Here is a 26,777-nt window from a genome sequence, read left to right as displayed (position 1 = left end):
CATCTTTCCCGGATCCGGCTCCTCAGGAGAAGCCGCTTGAGTTATTTTGTCGAGGCCAGGCCAGAGATGTTTAATTTCCTAACGAGGGCTCATTCACAGCAGCCGCTCGCTGCTCGATCGTGGCAATTACCGGCACGTGGCTGCCCGGGGCTGGAGCATCCTCAGCCGGCTGGGGATGGGCACGGAGCACGGCCAGGGCACCACCCGGCAGCCAGGCAAGGGCAGGATTCCCACCAGAGCTGGCTCGGGCTCGGTGTGGGTTTGTGCAGAGCTGGATAAATCACCCACGGGTTGTTCGCTGCTCCCTGCCTGCTCAGCAGCTCCTGCAGAGCACCAGGAGGGCTTGGCGTTAAAGTAGCTCTTAGGATTCTCTGAAGTTTCTCTTTAGGATCCCTAAAATATCTCTTTAGAATCTCTAAAGTATCTTTTTAGTATCACTAAAATATCTCTTTAGGATCTCTAAAGTCTCTCTGTAGGATTCTCTGAAGTTTCTCTTTAGGATCTCTAATGTTTCTCTTCAGGATCCCTAAAATATCTCTTTAGGATCCCTAAAGTATCTCTTTAGAATACCTAAAGTTTCTCTTTAGGATCCCTAAAGTATCTCTTTAGGATACTTAAAGTATCTCTAGGATCTCTAAAATATCTCTTTAGAACCCCTAAAATATCTCTTTAGGATCCCTAAAGTTTCTCTTCAGGATCCCTGAAGTTTCTCTTCAGGATCTCTAAAGTATCTCTTTAGGACCCCTAAATATCTCTTTAGGATCCCTAAAGTTTCTCTTTGGGATCCTTAAAATATCTCTTTAGGACCCCTAAAATATCTCTTTAGGATCTCTAAAGTTTCTCTTTAGGATTAGGGAGACAGCCAAGAAGATCCAGGGTGTGCTGGCCAAGATGCCAGAGTACAATGACCCACAGTGAGGGCACCCAAACAGCTTTTTGGGGACACCCCAAGCCCTGGGAGATGCCAGCTCCAGGGTAGGGGGTGCTGAGCCAGGGGTCAGCACAGGCCCCACAGCATCCCTGTGGATCTCAGCCTGTTCCTCTCCTTGGTTTAGGTCCTCACAAGTTGTTCTCAGGGCTGGGAGGCACCAGGACACAGATCCTGAAAGAGCAGGGTCCTTCCAGCCCCTACAAAGCCTCAGAAGCTCTCAGAGCCTTGGAGGACACTCCAGCCAGCAACATTCCCAAAGGATTTGGAGACTCAGCAGGGCTGCTTTAATGGGATGGGGATGACCCCTCTAAGCATTGGCAGGAGGGTGAAGGACAGGTACAAGTCTTCCTGCCCATGCCCAAGTTGAATTAGAGGGAAAAACCTTATCAGAGATGCAGATCCTGCTCCTGGCAGGGCTCTGGCAGTGCCCCATGGCTGCTTTGGGGAGTTCCTGCTGGGTCCCCATGGCTCAGCCCCAGCCTGAGATCCTGGCAGAGATCCCAGCTGGAGGAGAGAGGATCATTCCTGATTCCATGAGCACACCCAGCCTTCTCCATCCCCATCCCTGCTGGGAATGGGAGATGAGCCCAGGCAGAGCCTGCACGAAGCCACCAGCCCACACAGACAGGAACAGGGCCCAGGGAAAGCCAGGTCAGCAGGGCTCTTCCTCCTCATTTCCCCAGCTTTTTGCACCAGCCCCGAGGGCTGCACCCTCAAACGAAAAAGCACAGCCCAAATCCATCTGAGAAAGGTATTTCTGCACATTCCTTTGGTAGGAAAAGGGAATTTAATCAAAAAATCATCTGCCAAAAATAACAACCACCCTGTGAGAAAGACAAGGCAGATCAGCTGACGAGCAGGAGCTTTCCGGGCTGGAGCGAGATAGAAAACCCTTGTCACTGACAGATGGAGATTCAGCTTGTTTACTTAGTCCCCATGACCTTAATTTTCTTAAATGTGCATTTTTTCTCTCTCTTTAGAAGACAGATTAGGGTCTTTGAGAGCCCATGGTTTGCAAGAACCTCACTTGTGCTGCCAGACCAGGGCTGCCTTTGCACCCACAGCTTTGCCCAGGTAAAACCAGTGCTGGTGGCACCCAGCTGGAGAGGGAACGTGGCTTTTCCCACAGCAGGACCCTGGAAAGGACCAGTTTGTGCTGCAGGCATTACAAGGGGAGGGAATAACTCACCTCATCCTGCTCCATGTCCCTGGCTGTGTCCTTGAATGAGATGTCCACTTCCCTGGTCCCAGTGGAAACCTTCACATTGAACTCCTCAGACAGCAAACACCATTCCCTGAGCCCTGAGCACCATTCCACCATTCCCTGAGCCCTGGGCTGAGTCCAGGGCTCCTGCTGGCACAAAGTGAGAGTCCCCATCCATGCCCAGGTGGCACAGGGTGACCCCAAGCTCCGCATCCCTTTGGACTGGTGTGGGAACCACCACAGCAGCAGATCCAAGGCACGTGGGAATGGTTTGCCATGGGACAAACTGGATTTAACCCACCAGGGGAAGGGCAGGGATGGAGAAGCTCCTGCCTTGTCACACCCAGGGGTTTAATCCTTGCTCAGAGGCTCCCATTGATCCCAAAAGCAGCCATGGAGAAAATCTGATTTTTCAGTGCTATTTGGGGTGAGTGAAGATTCCCCATATCCCCAGCCCTGGCACTGGCATCACGAAGGGTCAGGTGAGGAGGGAAGATCCTGCCTTGTCACACACAGGGGTTTAATCCTTGCTCAGAAGATCTCAACAATCCCCAAAGCAGCCATGGGGAAACGCTGCTATTTGGGGTGAGTGAAGACTCCCCACATCCCCAGTATCACTAAGGGTTAGGAGAGAAGGAAAGCTCCTGCCTTGTCACACCCAGGGGTTTAATCCTTGCTCAGAGCTTCCCATTGATCCCAAAAGCAACCGTGGAGAAAATCTGATTTTTGGGTGCTATTTGGGGTGAATGAAAACTCCTCACACCCCCAGCCCTGACAGCAGCATCACCAAGGGTCAGGGGAGGAGGGAACCTCCTACCTTGTCACACCTAGGGGTTTAACCCTTGCTCAGAGGCTCCCAACATTCCCAAAAGCAGCCATGGGGAAATGCTGCTTTTTGGGGTGAGTGAAAAGTCCCCAGACCCCCAGCCCTGACAGCAGCTTCACCAAGGGCCAGGGGAGGAGGGAGGCTCCAGGCCACGTGTCCTGGCTCTGCCCATCCTTGCTTTCTTGGGAAGGCAGCTGGGGAGCAGTAACAGGCTGGAAATGTGTCAGCAAAGCTTTCAGCTGGGCCTGGGAGAGCAGGAGAAGGCAGGGAGGAGATGGGGATTTACAGCAGAGCCCAAGGAGAGCAGCAAACGTGATCTGGGTCCAAATGATGGGGTGCAGGGGAATCTCTCTGCTCCTGTGTCCAAATTCTACATTTATCTCTCATTTTGGGTTCAAAAAGGAGAAACTGAGGCAGGAAAAGCCACAAGATGAGATTGGGTGAATTAAAAATGAGCATTTCATCCTCTGCGGACTCTGCTGGTCCCTCTCTGCCCAACCATTACCACTTCTCCCCTTTCAGCTTGCACAGAAATCCCCCACAGCTCCTAAAGGAGAGGGCAGAGATGTTCCTGGTGCAGCACCCAGCTCAGCAGGCCTGGGAAGGTGCAGCTCACCCCATCAAGGTCACAGAGCAGGGAAAGGAGGGAGGAGTGGGGACAGAGGAGCCGAGGGATTTCGGGAGGTGGAAATCTACTCTCAGCTCGGGGCTGGGAGAGCTGAGCATCAATTTGCAGCTCCTGACACACACACAGAGCCAGGGAAATGCTGCACCCAGGGCAAGGCTGCTCAGTGAGGAGGGGAGCCTGGCCCAGGGAGGAGAAGGGACAGATCCAAGGTCACCCAGGAGCAGAGGAGGAGGAAGGACCACGGATCCCTCCTGTCGTCCCTCTGTGCTGCACAGCCAAGAGCCAAGGGAAGAAGACCTGGATGCTCATCCCAAGCATGAGAAAATCATCTCCAGGCCCCTTCCTGCTGCTCCCTGAGGTCAGGGGAGCCTCTGTGCTGGAATGGGGATGGCTCTGGCAGAGCTGGTCCTTTGGGAAGCATCCTGCTCCTCCAAGCCACAGGAAACCAAGGGCAGGGCCCTCCCAGCACATCCAAACTTCTCTTCAAAGCCCCAAGGAGAGATTTCTGCCCAAGGCAGAGTTTTTGCAGCTCTGTCCACCCCTGCCCTGCTCTGAGGACTTTCCCACAGCCTCCACCACTCAAACCTCCCTTTTCCACCAGAGAGACTGGTCCAAGACACCTCCATCTTAAATCTGCTCCTCCTTGCCTGGCCTGTGGCTCCTTGGAAGATGGGTTTTACCATCTGGGTTCATTAGGGCTGCTCCCATTGTCCCCTCGTTAAAATGAGCCCTGCTAGTGTGTGGAAGGGACACAGGGTGACACAGTGCCACCAGGAAAGGGCACAGGGTGACACAGTGCCACCAGGGCTGTCCCCTCTTCACATCCACCCCCGGGGAGGCACAAACTGCAGCTGGGGTCGGTGTCAGAAGGTGACAGAGCACGGGAAGCGTCCCAGGGCCGGCTGGGATTGAAGGCAGCCCAGCCTCTCACATTTCCCCCCCAAGCTGGAGCCACCCCTCGTCCTTCCCTTCCCGCTTTAGCATCGTGACACAGGAGAGCTGATGAATCAGAGCTGCCCCCGCTTCTGTCTTACACCCACCCCGCTGGCTGAGAGCGCCCAGATGTTATAAATATCCCAAATTCCTCTCCAGAAATCTGGGCTGGGGCTGCACCAGTCCCTGCTCCACCACACTGGGTCTGTCCCACCTCTGAGGGACACGGCTGTGACTTGACAGTGACTCTTTGTCTCCAGGAGGTGCCAAGGAACCTCCAGATGGGTTTTGCTGATGGATCACAGGAGGAGCAGCCCCGGGTCCAGAAAGGAGAAATTGAGGCAGGAAAACCCACAAGATGAGATTGGGTGAATTAAAAATGAGCATTTCAACCAGGTGGGTCTGTCCCACCCCAGAGGGACACGGCTGGGACCTGACAGCGATTCCTGTCCCCAGGAGGCGCCAGGGAACCTCCGGATGGGTTTTTGTTGATGGGTCACAAGACGGGCATGGGAGGAGAATCCCCAGGTCCAGAAAGGAGAAACTGAGGCGGGAAAAGACACAGGATGAGATTGGGTGAATTAAAAATTAGCATTTCTACCAGGTGGGTCTGTCCCACCCCAGAGGGACACAGCTGGGACCTGACAGTGACCAGGAGGTGCCAGAGAACCTCCGGGTGGGTTTTGCTGATGGGTCACAAGAGAAGCAGCCCAGTACTCGGGTTTGTCACGAAGCTGTGAGCCCGTGGGTTCGTGGGCTCAGGGCTCCTTTCATGCCACATTCTGTGAGCCCGTGGGTTCATGGACTAAGGGCTCTTTTCATGTCTCATTCTGTGAGCCTGTGGATTCGTGGGCTCAGGGCTCCTTTCATGTCTCATTCGGCAGCATGAAAACACACACAGCTGCAATAACGTGACACCAGAGCAAAGGCAACCATCATATGATCCCTTCAGGGCTGGTTTGATTCACCAGATGATCGTTTTCCACTTAGACCTCAGCGATCCTTTGTAACTCAGCCACTTCCAGCCAAAGGTTACTGAACGAGCCCCAAACCAGCCGAGATTTACCCTAAAAAGCAACGAAAAGGCAGCACCCAAAGCCCGCCCTGAGTGCTGCTTTCCCCCGTTGTAATTCATGGAGCTGCTGCTACGTTTGTAAACAAACAAACCCAAACCCAGCCCGGGATGGGGTAAAAGCAGGGCTGCTCCTCCCAAGGCAGTGATTTCACCTGGACGTGGGCAGGTCAGCATCTGATTTGGGGTGAATCTGATCCTCGTGACTCCAGCTCTGGTGGAACTCCAGATTTCTCTGCAAGCCTCAAGCAGCAGTGGAGTCACTCCAGATTTAAACTGAACCCTTTTATCCCTGCTGGTTTCAGCTCAACCATCTCCATTCCTTCCCAGTGGACAGCTCAGACCCACATTTTATTTCCCTTGGAGCAGTCACAGTCCCAGCCAGGTTCCTTGACCTAGTCCTGACACCTCTGGAGGAATATTCACAAGGAACTCTCCACCCTGCCGAGAATAGCTCAGCTGCCGCCCTGCTCCAGGTTTTTTTCCTCCCAAGACCAGAAATAGTTACATCAGCTCCTGATGGATTGGAAGCTCAGGTGCTTCAGACACAAGGCGTGATCCAGGGAGCAGCATTTCACCTTCTGGGTCCTCTACAAAGAGCTGGGAGCAGATTCCTCAGCTGCTTTGAGCCCCACATTCCCAGAGTGATGGAAATTTGGACCAGCCCAACAAACACACCTTTGGGTTTATCCAGCGTGCACAGAGAGCTCCCCACACCCAATCCTGGGAATTTCACCAGGAAATTCCCATTTCCTGGTGAAAAGGACGCCAAACCCCATTTTCTACCTCAAACCAAACACTCAAGGTGCAGCACAAAAATAAAAGAAGGGGCAAACCGCCCCACCACCACCACCACTCCAGGGACCACGGCTGAAATATTCATTGCAGCCCAACGCTTTCTCCTCTCCCAATGTTATCGTCAAGGTCAACCTGGAGGCTGCATTTCCACCCATCCTCACACGGGATGAGCCCCCCCAGCAGCAGGAGCCGGGCAGGCACCCAGAGCCACCCCCGGCCGTGCCCCCCCAGCCCCTGGAGTGCCCCCAAATGTCCCCCCAGCCCTGGATGCCACCACCCCGAGGGCCACGCCTGATGCCTCCAGGCTGGGCTGTCCCCTCCATTAACCTCACCCCGTCTCTGAGCATCTTTTTCCCGCTGGGGAAGGGGCACCAGGGCGGGCAGGGCGGGGATGGGGGGAGCATCCTCACCTCGGCGCTGCGGCGGCTCCTTGGGAGGATAAAACCAACCCGAATCCAGGAGAAATTCGCCCGATCCCGGAGGAAACAGCGCAAAATGCCGGCAGAAATCACCAGAGGAGAGTACGGGCGGAGGGAGGTGGCAGGGAGCCGGGCAGACGGGAGGGGAAGCGGCCGGGAAAGGCGGGCAGGGCTCGGGAAGGGCTCCTGGGGGATGCTCCGAGGCACCGGCGGCTCCGCTCCGCTCACGGTCCCCGCCCGCCCCGCCGCCGCCGCCCGGTGGATGCGCGCTGGGCTCGCCCGGCCCCGCCGGAGGGAGGCAACTCCGAGCGGCTCCCGTGAAATCGGCGGAGAAACGGGATAGAAAATTTAAAATAAGAGAGAAATCATAAAAAAAAATCAGCGCGAAGGGACACGCAGCCCCTGACGCAGGCTTGAGTCACCAGCGCTGCGCGTCAAAGCTGGGGTGCCCGGCCACCCCCCCTGCAACGAGGGAGGCGAAAAAAAGTAGCGTCGAGTCCTGACACAAAGGGGTGGGTCTGGTTTTGCTGTGGGGAAAAGAAAATCCCTTTAAAATGGCCCTGCTGGCTGCTCCTTCCCCTGGGGGAGGGAGGGTTTGGGGGGTTTGGGAGCCCCTTTGCCCTGATTTATTGTCAGAGACTTGTAGTGTGGTTTGCATTGGAAAGAGCTTTGATGATCACTTCATCCCAGTCCTGCCAGGGGAAGGGACACCTTCCACTGTCCCAGGGTGCTCCCAGCCCTGTCCAGCCTGGCCTTGGGCACTGCCATGGATCCAGGGGCAGCCACAGCTGCTCTGGGCACCCTGTGCCAGGGCCTGCCCACCCTCACAGGGAAGGACTTTTTCCTACAATCTAATCTAATCTAAACCCACTATATTTCATTATTTGGAAGAGTTATTTAATATCTCATTTATAATTTGGTGTTTCAGAGGATTTTCTTTGGCTGGGCCCACACAGGAGGGAGCAGGAGCAGTGGCCAGGCCCCAAATTCTGCTCCCCTCACTCAGGTGTGAATCCTTCAGCTGCCCCTTCAGTGTGAGGGTGCTCAGGGCTGGTGCTGAGCCCTGGGACACTCGGGGAGCCGGAGGCAGCCCTGGGCTCAGGGGACACCACATCCCTGGGCACAGCAGCTCCCCTGCCAGGGGAGCCCAGGAGCAGCCCTGGCCTGATGGGCTGAGCTGGGCCCAGCCAGCTCTGAGATATTGCAGATATTTGTTTATTATAGAATAATTTCTATTTATTCTTATTTATAATTTATATTTATTTATAATACTTATGTATTTCTATTTATATAATAGTATATTGCATTTATATTATAATATATTTGTATTTATATTATAATTTGTATTTATTATAGAATGGTTTGGCTTGGAAGGGACCTTCAAGCCCATATCATTCCACCCCACCATAGGGGACACCTTCACTGTCCCAGGTAGGTCCCAGCCCTGTCCAGCCTGGCCTTGGACATCTCCAGGGATCCAGGGGCAGCCACAGCTGCTCTGGGCACCTGTGCAGGGCTTGCCCACCCTCACAGGGTAGGATTTTTTCTAATATCTGACCATATTGTGCAAATCCATTCCCCCTTGTCCTGTCACTCCAATTTCTGGGGTCAGTCCCCCTCTGGCTCCCTTGTAGGCCCCTCAGCTCCTGCAGGGCTGCTCTGAGGGCTCCACCTTTAACTCACCTTTAATACAGACAATAAAATCCTTCAGGACACCACTTCCCTTTCCTTCCCAGCAGGATGTGCGATATAGCAGCACATTCCATCTGGAAAAGGCAGAAATGCTCTGCACAAACAGCTCTTGGGAGTGAGCAAACCCCAAATCCAACTTTTTTAGGCCCAGTTTCCCACAGCTCTAGAATCTGCTTGGTGTGGGGAGCACAAACAGCTCTTGAGGGGAAGCAAACCCCAAATCCAGCTTTTTAAGCCAAATTTCCCACAGCTTCTCAGGCTGCTTGGTGTGGGGAGCCAAACCCAGGACAGCAGGAAGGCTCAGCCTTTTCCATTTATTCAGTGCTGCCCTCAGAAAACCTCTAACCTGATTTATCAGGAAAAGCACAGAGCTGTTAGGTTGGTTCACTGCAGGGAAAACAGGGGAAAAAAATTCAGAAGAGTTCATTTCTGGTTCAATATCTCATGGAAAAGTCTCCCGCTCCTGAAAATACACATTCAGCAATGGAGCCTGGCTGCATTTCCCAACCAGTGTATTTCTGGTGCTGATGATGCTGGTACCAAGAAAAACCCTGATAGGAGGAAAAGCACATTTGGAAGAGACAAACTCCAGAGATTCAAACCTCCAGCCCCAAGCCACGCTGCCTCAGCTCCTGGATCACGGTGTTTATACACATTCCTGGCCTTTCCAGCCTATTAGGCACAGAAGGATCAATTCTCCCAGGTGCTTGGGAGCTGGGCCAGCAGCAATGGCCATAACTCTGCCTCTCCCTGGGAGGAACAAGCCACACTCCATTAACTGTGCCTCTCCCAGCCTGGCTCTGGGGAAAGCAGCCCTGCAAAGGGAATGAACCCATCACACTCATGATTTAAAAATCAAAACACACTCCCAGTGTGGCAACATCTCCTCATGATCCAGGGAATGATGGGTGGTGGATCCAGCCCCTGTCCTGGATTGCCAAGCAAATTGGATTCCATTTGCCATCTGGGTGGCATTTGGCTTCTGTCCAGTGGGCAGTTTTCCTTATCTCCCTTGTTGGAATGTTGGGGGACACAAGACAGATGATGGACTTTGGACCTGGTTAACATAAGAGATTTGATAACAGGATGCCTTGGCAAAAACAATTGGAACTTTGAAAATTAGACCTGGATTGCAAGAACATTCAATCAAACGGGTTTACTGGAGAAAGAAAATCCCATTAAACTCTGCAAGCAGGAGATGTTGTTATATGTATAAGTTTGTGTATGTGATTTTAAATAATAAAAGTTTGTGTATGTGATTTTAAATAATTTAAAAATAAAACCATAGTCTCCCTGAAATAGTATATAAGCATTTGTATCCCACAATAAAATTGGATTCTGATCACTGAGTCAGTCTCCCTGTCTCTCTCCATTGCCGACATCTTCCACCCAATCCTTCCTCTGAAGAGACATCTGCTGATAGCAGCCATTGAATGTCACTGCATGGCTGATAAGAACTACAGCGTCCCATTGGGAGATGGGAGCCCAGAGGGAGGAGCCAAGCATTCCTACCCAGATATAATCTGGAGATTCTGCAACACCAGCACAGCTTCTCCACTGGATTGCCCAGAGGAGCAGCAGCTGCCTCTTCTTCCCCTGGATCTTCAGAGGCAGAGACTGCACCTTTCTCCAGGATCCCTGCTCCAGCAGAACCAGCCCTGACACTGCAGGAGGGCTGAGCCACAATTCCAATGGGACTGCTGCCAACAGCCTGACCCACAGGGTGTCAGGTTGGGTTCTGACTCTGGCAGTGTTGGTTTGGTGTACTGCATTGTTTATTTTATCTTTTTATTTTCTTCCCTATTAAAGAACTGCTATTCCTGCTCCCATATTTTTGCCTGACAGCTGCCTTAATCTAAAATTTATTGCAATTCAGAGGGAGGGGGTTGCATTTTCCTTTTCAGGGGAGGCTCCTGCCTTCCTTAGCAGACACCTGTCTTTCCAAACCTAGCCTGGGAGAGGTGGGATGTGGTCAGTGCCTGCCAAGCTCTGGGCTGTGGTCAGTCCTTGTGACCTCTCCAAAGATTTGGCACTTCCAGTGTTTGTGGCACTGCTCTCCCTGTGGAACATCCCTTGGTTGTGGTGGGGAAGCAAACAGGGAAGCCAAGGAAGAGATGCCCAGGCTGGGACAGGCAGACTTGGACAGGACAGACAGCCAGGATCCCAATGGGGACATGTAGGGGATGTGGGAAATGGATTTGTAGAGAATTCTCTACAAAGCTTGACAGAAGTCTCACATGGTGTTCATCTGCAAACCTTGAGATAAGAAATGTAAACCTTGAGATAAGAAATGCTGGCTTGGAAATGTCATGGAATAGGACAGAGAAATGGAGATAGAAACAAGAAATGGAACAAGAAACAAGAAATTGAACAAGAAACAAGAAATTGAACTAGAAACAAGGTCAGAAAAGGGCATAATCTGACAGGGGACACCTCAGGGAGGTGAGGCCCTGGCACAGGGTGCCCAGAGCAGTTGTGGCTGCCCCTGGATCCCTGGAAGTGTCCAAAGCCAGGCTGGACAGGGCTTGGAGCCACCTGTGGAAGGTGTCCCTGCCATGGCAGGGGTGACACTGGATGAGCTTTAAGTGCCTTCAACCCAAACCACTCCATGATTCCCTGACTCTGGTTTCTGAAGATGGGGATTTCTGTTGCCTCCATGGGAAGATGGGCCTGAGCTAGGAGGGCTGGGGAAGGGGAGCTGCAAGTGCCAGCAGCAGCAAACTCTGCACACCCAGATTAACAGAAAGAAGTTTAGGCAACTTGATTAGGGGGTCTTAAGCAAAGAGAAACCAAAGATCCTTCTGAAAGAAGGGCTGAACCAGCCACTGAGCTCCCTGCTGCTGCACAGCTCATCAGGGAGCAGGGAAAACCCCACTGCAGATGGGCTGACTCAATGACACCTTAAGGTCTCACAAATCCTCCCTTGTGGATTTAAAATCTCCTTTGGTTCACCACACATCACCAAAATGTTGGCTGGTAAACTCAATGACACCTTAAGGTCTACAAATCCTCTCCTGTGGATTTAAAATCTCCCTTTGGTTCACCACACATCACCAAAATTTTGGTTGGTAAACTGAGGCATGGAAATAATCCCAGATGTATCACAGCTAAAACCAGATGAGACAAAGCTGGATTTGGGCTCTGCCATGAACATTTCCAGGGCCAAAAAATTCAGGTTATGGCCCAGACTGTCACCCTGCAGCCACCAGCACAGGAGATGCCAGGGGCAGATGCAGGAAGGTTACGGCTGCGTTTGGCTGAGGCTGATTCAGAGAGATTCAGGCACAGGAAAAAATAAACCAGACCCTCTGCCCGGTACTTTTCCGACACCAGGCTGAGCAGCAGGAACAGTCTGGATTAAAGCAGAGCATGAGTAATGTCTCTCCTGGAAGAGCAGTGCCCCGGAGAGCCGGCGGAGGGCTGATAGCACGGTCCAAGGCAGACGCATTTCCATAAACGCTGGAGCAGCAGCCTATAAATAACTGCCTGAATTTACCGCTGCTCTCATGTGACCCTGATCCCCGCATTTCCCGCTGCCATCTGTCACCATGGAAATGGCATCACACGGCCACCAGCCATTCATTCATCGCGCTGGCCCGGGGGAGGGGGTCCGGAGCGGGGGAGGCTTTTTAAAGGATTGCAAGTTGTGATTTCGGGAGGAAAAATACAAGGGGGGAGGATCCGAGGGAGAGGGTGAGGATGGAGCAGGCGGAGAATGAGCGGGGCCTCCCGGGAGGGATGCGGCAGAGCCGCTCCCAAACACGCTGTGGGGAGGGACGGACAGACAGACGGACACACAAACCGGGATGGACAGAAACCAGGCTTCAATGGGCACCTCCAAGGAGCGCAGGGATGAATGAATCTCCCCCTCAGGAATTTTGGAGTGTCAGGAGGGAGCTGCTTTTCCCATCTCATCTACCCCAGCCTCCTCCTGTGCCTTTAGAACCCACCTGAGCATCACCTATGCCTCTATAACCCACCTGAGTGCCTCCTCCGAGGGTGAAACAGCCCCCAAAAGGCAGATTTCTCCCCCAAAACCAACTGGGAACAGGCTGGGGATTAACAGGACAGTGAGTGCAGAGTGCCAGAACGCTCTGAAGATGATTTTCCACCTAAGCTGTCAAGCCGACCTACATTCAAGTGATAATAATTGCAGGGGATAAAGCCCTCTGGTTTCTAAATAGGAATTTGCCTGCAAAGCCAGGGCCTGTCGTGGCTCATTCGGGGCCAGAACAGCAAACAAGGAGGGGAAGGAGAAGACCCAGGGAAGGAGAGCCCAGGCTGACTCAGAGCAGAGGAATTTCTGGCTCTTACAGAACACTTTGCACCCAAGAATCCCAATCCCAGCTCTCTCTGCCAGCATGTTTCTCTCATCCCATGAGGCAGAGAGAAGTGTCCAAGAATGGGAGAGGCTGCAGCAGAGCTGGGATCCCAAGCAGGGCATTCCCTTTGGATTTTCCTTCCCCATCACAGAGATGTCCCTTCCTCAGGGACAGCTTGAGCCTGTGACCATCGACCTGGTGGCACTTCCAAGGGCTCCCAGACCTCTTGGGTCACTCAAGAATGGGATGACAGCACCACAGGGCAGTGTGTCCCCATAAAAGGGGTTGATGGCTGACAACCTTAGCTGGAAACATCAGGAATCATAGAAAAAATTACCTTTAAAAGCCTCATATCTCTTTTTCAGAGGTGTCCCTTCCTCAGGGACAACTTGAGCCTGTGACTGTTGAGCACACACAGACCTGGTGGCACTTCCAAGGATCCCAAACCTCTTGGGTCACTCAAGAGTAAGATGGCAACACCACAGGGCAGTGTGTCTCCATAAAAGGTGTTGATGGCTGATAGCCCCAGCTGGAAACATCAGGAATCACAGAGAAAATCACCTTTAAAACCATCATTTCCCCTTTTCAGGGGTTCTGATTAACCCAGCCCGGTGCCTCTCCATGCACTCACCTGTAGGCTGTGTTAGAAGGAGCAGGGATCATCTATTTTTGGCCTAAAGATCATGTCAGAGAGACAAAAGGGTGGTTGGGAGGAGGCAGCAAGCCATGTCTGAGCACAAGAAAACCACACTGCTTCCCTCAGCCCCGGGGGACAGGCATGCAGGGAATAAAGGGGGCTCTGCACAATAGAGGGAAAAATAATAAACCCCAGCCCAGGCAGAGGAATGAGAACCATGTCCCACGGCCCCTGGGAAGGGCTCCAAGCACTGGGACAAGCTTTAAAGAGCTGCTGCTGCTGCTCCAGACTTCTGGTATTAATTTTCTCCACATGCCAAGCGAGGCAGAGGCAGCCAGGGCGATGTTGTGCAACGGGGCGAGCTCAGGAGCACCAGGGCTGGGTGGCACCACTCCAGCTCAGCCTGGCACTGCATTTCCAGCTGCTTTTGGTGGCCTGGATGCATTTTTCAAAGGGATTTGGGTGATCTCAGAGAGGTTTTTAAAGGTTTTTCCCATAGTTTGGGTGATGTTGATCCCCACATCAGATCTCTGGTGCTGCCCCTTGCTGTCTGCAGGGCCCATCTGAGCCAGCTCCATCTCCCTGGAGGGTTTTCAATGGGACAGACCCCAAAATCCCTCTCTCACAGCTGTATCCAGCCCTCTCTTGCACTGCACAGAGGCCTGAGCTGGGATTGGGATGGTCTCAGTGCCTGGACCCACTCTAGGGAACTGCATGGTCCTTGGACATTTTGTCCTTGGAAATGAAAATAAAAAGGAAAAATAAAAATAAAAATAAAAAGTAAAAGTAAAAATAAAAATAAAAAGTAAAAGTAAAAATAAAAATAAAAAGTAAAAATAAAAATAAATAAAAATAAAATAAAATAAAAATAAATTAAATTAAAATAAAAATAACTATAAATATAAAAATAAAAACAATAAAAAAGAAATTAAAAATAAAGACAATAAAAATAAAAACTAAAACTAAAATCTAAATCTAAATATGAATATGAATATAAATCTCAGCCTGACTTGGGGCCAGTTTCTCTGTGTGGGGCTGGTTATGAGATGTCAGCAGAGAACAAAAAGAAGGATCCTGAAAGCGACACGTCTCTTGTAGGTGATCACACAAGGAGATGGGAAAGCAGATGAGAGCTGGCTAAAAATATAATAGCAATACTTTATAAATAATGCTTATCACAAAAATCAATACATTCACATTATACAATCAATACATCAGCAGTAAGTGTTTCAGGAAGTTAATAAAACATTTTTTACATTTTTTAAACATTTTTTAAACATTCCTTTTTACATTTTTTTCATGTTCTATTTTTTTAAACATTCATGTATCAAGGAAACAAAGTAAAAACTTTAAAAACATTTTTATATTAACCCCAAGGCCTGAAGGGAGGGCACAGCCCCGCACGGAGGGAGTTTGCAATGGTTTTGTCTGATGCTGCCCAAACCAGCACTGTGCTTGCTCCTGCAGTGCTCACCCTGACTGTGCAGACCTGCCTGGTGGGCTCTGCAGGGCTCAAAGTGCCAAAAACGCAGGATTTTTACCCAAGTCTGCATCTTCTGTGTGGCAAAATCATGTCCTGGGCTCCTGAGCCAACCCTTCCAAGCTGCTCATCATGGTGACCCTCAGCAACTTGGCACCCGGCAGCATTTTCTGCCCAGCTAATGAGAAGCAGCCAGACACCATGCAGCCAGTCCCCACCAGTAGCTGCTTCCAACAGAAGTCACCCAAAAATCGCCTCGGGGCCGTGCAGCCACAGCCCGGGCTGTGGGAGCAGATGGGAAACAGGCGGCCACCTGCTGTCCCCAACCCTCCCTGCTGTCCCCAACCCTCCCTGCTGTCCCCAACCCTCCCTGCTGTCCCCAACCATCCCTGCAGTCCCCCAGCCCTCCCTGCAGTCCCCAGCTGTAAGAGCCTGAATGAGAGATGTGGGACTCCAGGCTGCTCTCCAAAATGCAGTTTATTACATCCAAGATGTCACAGCAGTCCAGGGTTGTGGGTGACAGAGCTGTGCCTACAGCTGTCAGCTCCAGCTGCAGGCAGGCCTGGAGACCCTTTGGTTTTGGTTACACTGCATTATATACTTTGCTGAGCATCTTAATACAGTAGAACCAATCTATACCTTCACTATTATCTATAGCCTACCATTACTGTAATTACCATATTTGTTGGGAAAGATGAAACAGGAAAGCCTTATAAATATGATTGCCTGGCAAAAGATTTTGAGAATATGAAAACTATAAGCGAGATTGAAATGAAAGCAAGCTTTGAGATCCCTCAGTTACTGAACAACTGGAAAACAATGGTGTGGCCAGCTGAAGGTGATCCCCTTTTGATGGAACAACACCCTCTGCTTGCAGACAGGCCCAAGGCTCAGAGCAGACCCTACAGCTTGGCAGAAGGGGCCCAAAGAGGAGTTTTTAGGATTTAAAAATGTTACTATTCTCCAATCACTAAAAGTTACATTACTGTTTAAGCTAGAAGCTGTTTTTCAGTTTTCTTGCAGTGGAAAACTCTGAGACCTTTGTCCTACTTGCAACTTTGCTCACTTGTTTGCCTGTGCTCTCTTTCTGCTTGGTAAAAACATCTTCTTGTTTAAAGTAAGTTTATCCTTTCCTCTAAGTCATAAAAACCCCTTCTAACTAACACACCCTTTGCCTTCTTGGTTATCCAGTAAGATTGGCTCAGCAATTCTTTTCTTCTATATCAAAACTTGCTTCCATCTCTAATCCTTCTTCAGATTCTACATTCAAAAATCTTTCTGCCAAGCACACGTATCTGTGAGACTTTCTTGTCAAACTTTCATCCTTCCCAACACCCAGCCCTCCCTGCTGTCCCCAGGCTGGCAGAGCAGCTCCCTGGTCATGGTGTTAGGAATCACAGGATGATTCTATGCAGGTGCTTTTATTGAAGAGCTCTGGGTGTCAGGGGTACAGACCCAAGCCTGACTCCAACATGGGTTCAGGATGAACACATTTTTATACACTTATTGTTATATAACTCTTGGGTTTCTGTGGTTGAAATGATTCCTGAGATATTAAAGAGTCTTTTTTCCCAGCCCTGCAACAGAAGAAGAAGTCAAGATTTGTCGGTTCTGCTTTTCAGGGTTTATTTTTCCTTATCTATTCCATTCTCTCTCTGACCTGCTGAGATCTGTCCAGCAGGTTGGGTTGTGGCACAGTCCCTGCCCTTGGGGTGGTGTTAACTTTTCTATACTACAAACTACCTGTACTTTACTTACAATAATTTTCCAATACCTATCACCTTCGTTAGACAGTCTGTCTCTACTCTAAACCCATCCAAAAGTGTCACCGTCCCAGCAGAAGATGGAGGACAAGAAGAAGAAGAAGACAGGATATGCCCAGATTCCTCCATCTTGCCTCTTGAACCCCCATTCTAAAACTCCAAAATTCTACTTTTTCACCTTGTGACAAATTGACTATCATTCTATTCAAACTCTGGCTTGTAAATCTTCACATAAAGCTGGTAATTGTTTCCATGGGTTAAAATCAAAGGCACAGATGTTTCTGACTCTGTGCCAAGGTCTCTGAGCCCCTTGCCAGGGTCTCAGGCCATCCAGGGCAGCCAAAGGAATGTCCTGGGTTCTGACATATAACTACATATTAATTATTAAACTTATATTGTCTTATTGTATACATTGATTTCATCCGAACATGGATTTTTGTAATTTCCGTCAAACCCCCAAACATAATTTCTCATGATTCTTGTTAGGATTAAACAACAATTATATCCAATTACCAAACAATCACCACATTTAAAATTCATATCATTTACCATATAACAACCATATCTTTTATCACAGCCATTAAATGATTATACAGGTGCAGTTTCACCTGATCCACTAAAGCCTAACATTTTCCCAGGGGCCAACCTTTCTTTCCAACTCCCCTGAATATCCCATGATTTTAGAAGCATTTTATCCCTAAATTATCAATGGCAAGGGCTGGGAAGCAGCTCCAGCAGGAGCACAGATCCCCAGGCTCCCCTGGGACTCGTGCTCAGAGCTCCTGTTTCACCAGCTGCCATGTGATTTTGCCCTGGGTATATTTTAAGCGCTGCGTTTGACGTCACACCTTCTTCCCCAGGATGCTGCTCTCTATAAGTTTCCAGGCAAAACCATTCCCAAATCTCCTTTTCAGCTTCCCCCCAGCAGGCACAGAGCCACCCTGGCCTGGATCTCCCTCTTTCCCTGCAGCATTGGCTCCCCACAGCCAGGTCACACCTCGGCAGCTGAGCAGAGCTGAGGGCAGGGAGGGGTTAATGATCCCTTGGGGAGAACGGGAAAAAGGTGGAAAAGCAGGCTGTGAGGTGCCCAGCTCAGCCAGCAATCACACTGGAGCAGGATGGCTCCATCAGCCCCGCAGGATAGGTGTGGGGAGCGAGGAATCAGGATGGGGGTGGATCCTGCTCTCTTCTTCTTTTTGGAGCTTGGCATAAATTAATAATCCTTCCTGTGTCCCGACAGATCACCTTGAAAAGCCCCATCAAACCAGACCCTGTCCCATCCTCTCCATCCCAGCTGCACTCCTGGATCACATGAAATGCTGCATCCTGCCCCAAACCAGCATCAAGCCTCCAAATTTCTCATTCCAGGCTGGAGTGAAGAGAACAGGGAAAAGGTGGAAACTCAGGCTGTGAGGTGCCCAGCTCAGCCAGCAACCAGGCTGGGGCAGGATGGCTCCATCAGCCCCACAGGGTGGGTGTGGGGAGCAAGGCATCAGGGATGGATCCACACAGGGTGGTGGGTTCATCCTGCTCCCTTCTTCTTTTTGGAGCTTGGCACAAATGAAAAATGTTTCCTTTGTCCTGACAGATCACTTGAAAAAACCCCATGAAACCAGACCCTGTCCCATCCTCTCCACCCCAGCTGCACTCCTGGATCAAATGAAGTGCTGCATCCTGCCCCAAACCAGCATCAACCCTCCAAATTCCTCCTGTCCCTGGGCAGGGACAGAGCAGCAGGACACTGTGCTGGCTGTGGTGGCAGGACAGGGCTTGGCAGTGCTGCAGCACAGCATGAACTGAGCTTGGAGCTCACACAGCTCACCGCTGAAACACCCCCAGAGAGCCTCACCCGAGCCTCCCACCACCTCTGACCCAGCAGTTTGGGCTGGGCCATGGGGGCAATGATCCAGCCTGCTCTCCCTCCTGCTGGGAATTCTCACCTGTGGCTGTGTCTCAGCACATCCCACTGGATCTCAAAGGCACACAAATGCTCTTTGTTCTTCCCTGGATGTCCCCAAATCCAGGAGGTGCTGTAGGAACACCCACTGACCCCCACATGGCACAAAACCACCCTTCAGTGACCTGAGAGCACCCCTGGTCTGAAATAAACCCAAAACACCTGGGATCTTTAGCTGGTCAGAGTGACCCCAAGAAAAGTTGGAAAGGCTCTTTTCCCAGCCCAATGCTCACAGAAGGAGTCAGAGCTCTTCATTCTTGGTCTCAAGGTTGTTTATTGTATCTTATCTGTAAAAAATTTTCTCCTGCCCTGCCCAGGTCCATCCAGCAGGACAGTTCCAGGCACTCTGCCTGCCCCCAGGACAGTGTTATCTCTTTATACTAAAAACACACATGTGCAATGTTTATGATTACTTCCCAATACCTATCACCTATGTTAGACAGTGAGCTTCTACTCTAAACCAATCCAAAAGTGACACCATCACAGCAGAAAATGGAGGCCAAGAAGAAGAAGGAGAAAGGCTGGACACACCCAGATCCCTCCATCTTTCAATCTTGCCTCCTGAACCCCCATTCTAAAAACCTCCAAAATCTACTTTTCCACCCCGTGATAAATTCACTAATATTCTGCTTAAACTGTTGTGGCTTGCTGATCTTCATACAAGGTTGGTAACTTGCTCCAGGGGTCATAATCAAACCCACAGGGGCATTTTGGGCTCTGTGCCAGGGTCTCTGAGCCCCCTGGCAGGGGTCTTGGCTGCTCAGGAGAGCCAGAGGGATGTCCTGGGTCCTGACACCTGGCCAAGGGATTCTTTCCTTACCCTGAATGGGCCCAGCCCAGGTTTCTCTGTTGGGATCACCCAGCCAGGTGTTTCCACAGCTGCCCTTTACCAGAATGTCTCACTCTGCGATCCAGCCCCACTTGAGCTGCACAGACACAGGAGGGCTCAGAGCTGGGAGATGTCACTGGGAGGACTAGAGCAGCTGATAAAAAAAAATAAATTAAAAATCCCATCACAGAAATTCAGCTGGAAACGATCATCCACGTGAAGACAGGCGGCTTGGGATGAGCTGCCCTGCCCTCCCCTCCCTCCTTGGTGCCCCTCAACCCTCCAGGGTCCTCAACGAGCTTTAAGGACAGAAAAAGCCCCGAGGAATGTGGAACACTGCTGGAGAGAGGAGCCTGGATGCCATCCCTGCTCCCATCGAGCCAGGCTCCCAGCAGGGCTGGCAGCAGCCAGGGCAGCTCCCCTTGTCAGCCCTGGGCTGGTTCTGCTCTCTACTCTCAACTCACAGCCCCAGCCCGCCTGAAACAGGGCCAAGGGAGGGAATCAGGCTCGGGAGGGCTCTGAGGAGCGATCCTGCCCATGCAGAACCTCCTGGGGTGAGCTCTGTGTGTCACCAGGGATGCAGGGTCGTGCCTTGAGCATCCCACACGGAGCGAGCTCTGCAGAGCGCAGGGACAGGGGGGATTTTTCAGGCTGGGAAACATTTACTGCAACTTAGCAAAGGTCTCTGAGAGAGGGATTTTCATCCTTAGAGATCCTTACCTGACAGAAAGCAGGCATTGTGACCGTGTTCACAGGGGTCCCAGGATGAGGGCACAGACAAGAATCTGACTCCATGTTTCACAAGGCTTGATTTATTATTTTATGCTATATATTATATTAAAACTATGCTAAAAGGATAGAAGAAAGAATTCCATCAGAAGGCTAGCTAAGAATAGAAAAAGAATGAACGGTAACAAAGACTTGTGGCTCCAACAGAGAGTCTAAGCCAGCTGACTGTGATTGGCCATTAATTAGAAACAACCACATGAGACCAATCACAGATCCACCTGTTGCATTCCACAGCAGCAGATAATCAATGTTTACATTTTTTTCCTGAGGGCTCTCAGCTTCTCAGGAGGAAAAGTCCTAAGGAAAGGATTTTTCAGAAAATATCATAGCTACAAGGCATGAATGGACACCTCCAGGGATCTCCCTCCAGGCGTTTCGGAGCATCAGGAAGGAGCTGCTCTTCCCATCTCATCCACCTCAGCCCCATCCTGTGTCTCTGGGAGGAGACAGCCGCCTTTAGAACCCACCTGAGTGCCTCCTCCGAGGGTGTAACAGCTCCCAAAGGCAGATTTCTCCCCCCAAACCAAGCGGGAGCAGGGTGGGGATTAACAGGACAGCAGGAGGTGCTCCCAGCCAGAGTTTCCCACCGGGACGAGCAGGGCTGGCTGTGGTTGAGGGTCTGGTTTGGACCCGCTCCATCTTCCCTTGTTTCTGCTCTCTCCTCCTTTCCCCCAGAGCTTTCTGAGCTGGCTCCAAGTGGAGATTCCTCTGCCCTGCCCCATCCCTTCTCCCACGGCTCCAGCACCACCCGGAGCCAGGGAAAGCTGCAGCCAGCGCTGAGATCAAGCAACGCTTGATGGGATCGGGGAAGGATTTACAAACAGGACTTTGCTCCCTATCCAAGAGCATTTAGAGCTTCAGGATCCCGCTGGGACCACCCTCCCACCGGCATCCCCCGGCACGGGGGATCAGAGACAGATCTTCCAGTGGAAATGCAGATCAGCATTAGAGGGAAACCATCCAAGCCATCCTGCCTGTGGGTGCCCGTCCCTCGTCGCTGCCCAGCCCGCAGCACGCCCCATTGTCCGCGCCGCATCAGCCGCTGCCACCCGCGAGGAGCTCCGGGCATCCAACAAAACTGGCACGGCCAAAGAGAGCCCGGAGGAGGCGAGGAGACAAACGAGAGGAGAAATCAACCCCTCCGAACAAACAATGCGGCTCTCGGATCAAGCCGGGATCGTCCCCGCTGCTGCAGGGCTCGGGGGGAAAGGGAGCGCGGAGGAATGCGGGCAGCGGGGGTCCGGGTAGAGGGGAAGCGGGGGAAATTCGTGATTGGGACAGGGGAGAGGGGATTGCAAAGCCCGTGGCCTTTTCAGAGGCTTGGGGCTCCGCTTTGGCTGGGCCACCTGGGGATTTAACCCCTGGGGCTGAGAACAATCCAGGATCTGGAAAGTCAAGGGAAGAATTTGGGGGTGCAGGGGGAGATGAATCATCCAATCAGGCTGATTTTACGGACCTTTAATCCCTGGGGCTGGGAACAATCTGGGTTCTGGGGAGTCAAGGGAAGAATTTTAGGGTGCAGAGGGAGATCAATCCAGTCAGGCTGATTTTATTGAGATTTAACCCCTGGAGCTGGGAACAATCAGGGATTTGGGGAGTCAAGGGAAGAATTTGGGGGCGCAGAAAGAGATAAACCACCCAATCAGGCTGATTTTATGGAGATTTAACCCCTGGGGCTGACAACAATCGGGGATTTGAGGAGTCAAGGGAAGAGTTTGGGGGTGCAGAGGGAGATAAATCACCCAACCAGGCTGATTTTATGGATGTTCTAACCTTCCCTTCTCTTTGGTACCTGGAATTTATAGCTCCTCCAAAAAGATGCTCAGGGCTGAGTCAAGGACACAAAACACGTGGCAGCCTCTCTGCAGCTGGGAGAGGAAGGTGGAACCAGCAGGTCCCAGCCTCCTCTGTGCCTCAGTTTCTCCTCAGAGGGAACTGTGTTTTCACCTCAATTCCTTAGCAGCTGAATGTCACCATGTTCACAGGGGTCCAAGGATGAGAGAAGAGATGAGGATCTGACTCCATGTTTCAGAAGGCTTGATTTATCATTTTATTATATATATATTATATTAAAGCTATACTAAAAGAATAGAAGAAAGGATTTCATCAGAAGGCTCGATAAGAATAGAAAAAGAAAGAATGATAACAAAGGTTTGTGGCTCAAAGAGTCTGAGCCAGCTGACTGTGATTGGCCATTAATTAGAAACAACCACATAAGACCAATCACAGATGCACCTGTTGCATTCCACAGCAGCAGATAACCATTGGTTACATTTTGTTCCTGAGGCCTCTCAGCTTCTCAGGAGAAAAAATCCTAAGGAAAGGATTTTTCATAAAAGATGTCTGTGACAGCTGAAGCTTTGGCTTTGCACCATGCACAGGGTGGGAATAGCAGCTGGGGGTGCAGGAGAATGTGGGGGTCCTGCTTGGCTGGGAAGTCCTCAGGGGGATAAATCAGCAAAATAGAAGAATAAGAGGAGCTGGGAGAGAGAAGGAGGAGAAGAAGAGTGAGGAGGAGGCGGCGGGGACCAGACGGCACCAACCATCTGCTGTGAGCGCTCTGCACTGCTCGGGCTCGCTCCAGGTCTGCTGTCACAGCTCCTCTGAGGGGCTGCAGCTGAGGGGAACCATCCCCAGCGCCAGGGAACCAGGCAGGACAAGCTGCAGCCCCCGAGCAGCCTGGGGACGAGGGCAGACCTGAGTTTTGTGGGGCTGGGCTGGGTAGGGCTTGGAACGTGTGGGTTATTGCAAAGGGCCTGCGTGCAGGCCCCTGCTGGGAGCTGCCAGGCCCAAAAGAGGGAGAGAGAGGTAAAGAGAGAGGTAAAGAGGATGAGAGAGGAACATTTCCATTACAATACAATAAATCTTCTTATGGTCTTGGAAATTGTGGTTTATTGCAAAGGGCCTGGGTGCAGGGCCCTATTGGGAGCTGCCAGCCACAGCTCAGAGCAGGCCCCAAAGAAGAGCCCCAAAAAGAGCGAGAGTGGTAAAGAGAGAGAAGGCAAGAGCATGGTAAAGAGGATGAGAGAGTAAAAGAGAGGATAAGAGAGTGAGGTTCCCACTACAATACCATAAATCTTCTCTGTTGTATCTCACTAACCACTCTAGTCCAAGATACAAATCCTATAGCATTTACATACAGCCTATAAGAATCATTACATCACCACACTGTGTCACATTCTAAACCCTAAAAACTCCTCTTTGGGCCCCTTCTGCCAAGCTGTAGGGTCTGCTCTGACCCTTGGGCCTGTCTGCAAGCAGAGGGTGTTGTTCCATCAAAAGGGGATCACCTTCAGCTGGCCATGCCATTGTTTTCCAGTTGTTCAGTAACTGAGGTATCTCAAAGCTTGCTTTCATTTCAAACTCACTTATAGTTTCTGTATTCTCAAAATCTTTTGCCAATCATATTTGTAAGGCTTTCCTGTTTCATCTTCCCCAGCAGAGCTGGAGAGCAGCACCTGCCAGAGACAGCTCCAACACCAAACCAGGGCAGGGGAACCTCCGGAGGCAGAGCCACGCTGGAGCAGGGGAAGGAAAAGCTGCTGGGAGCAGCTGCAGAGGCTTCACAGAACCAGGCAGACGCCTGAGCCCTTACAGCTTTTTAAGGATGCCTCAATTGGAGTCCTCAGAGTGCACCTGAGGCTGCTGAGCTCTGCTCCAGGATATAAATACCCCCACAGCTCCCCACAGCATCTTCTTGGCATCCCAAACACCTCCCTTGTGCTCCCCATTGCTGCCCTCACACCTGTGAACCCCCCAAAAACCTCACCCAGAATCCCCATTCCTGTAGCACTGCTTTCCCCATACCCCAAAATCACCTTTGTCAATGGGCAGGAGCAGGAATGAAAATCAAAATATAAAATAAAATAAATTTTTTAAAATAAAATAAAAATAAAATAAAAATAAAAATAAAAATAAACAATAAACAATAAAAATAAATAAAATAAAATAAAAATTAAAATTAAAAAAAAATAAAATAAAATTTGGGCATCCCTTCTGAGTGGAAGATCTCTCTCTGGGGGACCTCCCCTGCCAGGCTGCACCACTCTGGGTGGGTTTGGGGGTCCCCCTCACCACAAGGGCTGCAGTTCATGAGGTGTTTGTGTTGGCCCTGCCATAACACAAACAATAACAACAAGCCGCCGTTCTCCCCACAGCCCTTTCACCCTTTGTTGGGGCTGGGGGGAACCCTAGCTGTTAATTACTCCTTGCTGTTAATTATCCCCTCAGCACATGTGCAGCATGGATGGACTCGGGGCGTGCAGCATCCCCTCTCCAGGGGCTGCTGCTGGTTCACAGCTGGGCACCACCTGCCCTTTAGGGGCTCCCCAAGACCCCCCCAACCCTTCCTGGGCTGGGTGAGCTGCCAAGAACCACCACGGATCCCATTAACCAGAGCCTGTTAATTGCTGTTCACAGCAGGGACGGTCCTGGGAGGGAAATGCAGAGACAATGCTGCAGCCACGTGTCCCCACACAGCAGGAAAAGGCAGCAGGAGCTGTGGTTCCAGCTCCTGGCACCCCTGGGCGTTTGCAGGGTGGCCCCACAGGGGATTCCAGTGCTGCACAATGGGAATATTGAGCTGTGTGCTGCCCTGTCACAGGGGACACTTTCTATCCTACAGAACTTGCGGGGTTGGGATTCAGAGGGGCAAAGGAAGCTGTTCTCCCCATGCCAGAGGGCAGCAGGGATCTGGTTGGGAATCCAGGGTTTGCACAAGCAGCAGAAGTGCCCATCCTTCCCTGCAGTGTTTACAAACAGGATGAGAGCTGCCAGCAGAACCAATGTGCCGTGCCTGGGGTTTAAATTCCCTCCTTAGGGAAGGCTGGTGCTGAAATCCAAAGCAGCAGAGAGCTGCACCCATCCAGTGCTGGGTGTGAGGAGCTGGCACCTGGTCAGTGCTCAGTTTCTGCTTGTTAATCCCCGTGGGGAAAATGATCCCAGCAAAGCCAAAAGATGGGGATGGAGCTGTGGGCATCAGTGGAGGTGAGAGTCCAAACGCAGTGAAGAGGATGAGGAGGTGAGTAAGTGTGATGGTGTTCACAGGGGTCTCAGGTTGAGGGAAGAGATGAGGTTTTGACTCCATATTTCAGGAGGCTTCATTTATTATTTGAAGATATATATTACATTAAAACTATACTAAAAGAATAGAAGAAAAGGTTTCATCTCAGGAGGCTAGCTAAGCTAAGAAGAGAAAGGAATTAATAACAAAGGTTTGTGGCTCAGAAAGAGAGTCTGAGCCAACTGGGCTGTGACTGGCCATTAATTACACACATCCAACATGGGCCAATCAAAAATCCACCTGTTGCATTCCACAGCAGCAGATAATCATTGTTTACATTTTATTTCTGAGGCCTCTCAGCTTCTCAGGAGGAAAAAAATCCTAAGGAAAGGATTTTTTATAAAAGTTATCTGCAACAAGTGCCCTGTGTTCTGAGGACCAAAATAAAATCCTGCCTGAAGGATTCCCAGGCACAACTGGGAAAATACAATGTTATAGTTTGACATGAAAAGAATTTAAAGAAGTAAATTCTTTAAACTAAAACCACCACATACGTCCCGAGAGGTCACTCACCCAGCAGCTCAGTACAACCAGCTGAGAGCATCAACAGGAAAAAGCTGCAGGTGAAAATTGGATCCTTAATCTTGGATCAAATCCTGCCCCCAGCCCTCCCCTCCCTGCCTCATCCTGCCCCTTGGAACTTCACTTTCCTTTATCCAGCACCCTAGGAAGGTTTATCCAGGGTGGGTCACAGGGAAGGGACAGGCTGGGGACATCCCTCCACAAACACACGAGCTCATGGGAAATGTGTCTGACCCACACAGGGGATCCTGCTCATGAGGAGCTTCTGGCACACGTGGGGCTGGAACTGACTGGTGCTCCTGAGGGAGACACAAGAGCCGGGATAAACACGAGGATTGCACACCTGAGCACTGAAAGGGTGATAGGGAAAGCAGAGAGCACCTCTGCCTGATGTGCCTCAGGGCCACCGAGGGATCTCAGGCAGATCCAGCCCAGGACAGCGACCCAGCCCCGCTTCCCAACTCCTTTCCTTGCCTAATCACCTCTCCCAATTACACAATCAGCATATGCAAAGGGAATTACACATAGGAGGCGCATCAGCATCACCTTACACGGTGATTTCCGTGCAAAACTGAGGAGTAAGACAGCACAAAAAATAGATCACCTGCAAAAACCAGAGAGCAAAACCCAAATCACCTGCAAAAACCAGGGAGCAAAAAATAAAATCACCTGCAAAAACCAGGGAGCGGGGCAGCCGCTCCAGCCCCACACACACCTTTGCACTGCTGTGGGCTGGATAAATCAGAGATACAGCAGCCTCCGAACAGTCTGGGATTGCGGTGGATGAGTTATGTTAATGCACACGAGTCCTCTGCCCTGCTCCTTCCTTCTCCTCCGGCTCAGGGCTGCGATTTGTGGCCTTTTCCTTCTTTCTAATCGCCCGCAGGGAGGCATTAATGGGCAGCTGGAAGGA

At 51.0% G+C, this 26,777-nt stretch overlaps 1 protein-coding gene across 1 annotated transcript in view; it reads right to left on the bottom strand.

Annotated features, from left to right (window-relative positions):
* The window catches only part of SLC6A17 (solute carrier family 6 member 17), a 31,984-nt gene extending 24,742 nt beyond the window's left edge, over positions 1 to 7,242 (bottom strand). The window contains exon 1 of the mRNA XM_074528384.1: positions 6,803 to 7,242. The gene's annotated coding sequence lies outside the window, so the exon portion shown is untranslated. The remainder of the gene's footprint in view (positions 1 to 6,802) is intronic.
* Positions 7,243 to 26,777: the final 19,535 nt, after the last annotated feature.

Source organism: Zonotrichia albicollis, chromosome 28 (genome assembly GCF_047830755.1).
Source record: "Zonotrichia albicollis isolate bZonAlb1 chromosome 28, bZonAlb1.hap1, whole genome shotgun sequence".
NCBI classification, from domain to species: Eukaryota; Metazoa; Chordata; class Aves; order Passeriformes; family Passerellidae; genus Zonotrichia; species Zonotrichia albicollis.
This window is presented reverse-complemented; position numbering and strand designations above follow the sequence as displayed.